Source organism: Penaeus monodon, chromosome 29, assembly GCF_015228065.2.
Source record: "Penaeus monodon isolate SGIC_2016 chromosome 29, NSTDA_Pmon_1, whole genome shotgun sequence".
Classification (NCBI taxonomy): domain Eukaryota; kingdom Metazoa; phylum Arthropoda; class Malacostraca; order Decapoda; family Penaeidae; genus Penaeus; species Penaeus monodon.
The window spans coordinates 9,117,218-9,117,538 of NC_051414.1; the positions used below are offsets into that span (position 1 = coordinate 9,117,218).

The 321-nt window shown below is 35.8% G+C and overlaps 1 protein-coding gene across 3 annotated transcripts in view; it reads left to right on the forward strand.

Annotated features, from left to right (window-relative positions):
• The window catches only part of LOC119591933 (zinc finger and BTB domain-containing protein 7A-like), an 82,982-nt gene that overhangs the window by 70,329 nt on the left and 12,332 nt on the right, over positions 1-321 (forward strand). The window lies entirely within an intron of this gene.

The following is a 321-nucleotide window of genomic DNA, read 5'->3' on the forward strand; positions in this document are numbered from 1 at the left end:
TGTAGCAGAGTACAAGGGTGAAGCTTCGTTTTGGGTAGAAATCTTGACAAACTCGTAATTACAAAAAACGAACCTCTGATATGCCTGGAAAAAAAGTAGACAAAAATAATAACAAATTTAGTCTGGGGGGAAAAAAAATCTTATTTACTTGCAGCCGTACCTTCTAGTTTACACAGGGTGTGAGAACTGCATTAAGAACTGCCCTTATCAGTTCATAGAGTATCTTGTAAACTCCCATATACTTATCACTTAGATAAATGTGTAAGTTGAAATCTCAGTGTTTCAGTAATTTTCAGAATTTCCCTGGACAAGGGTTTTGAG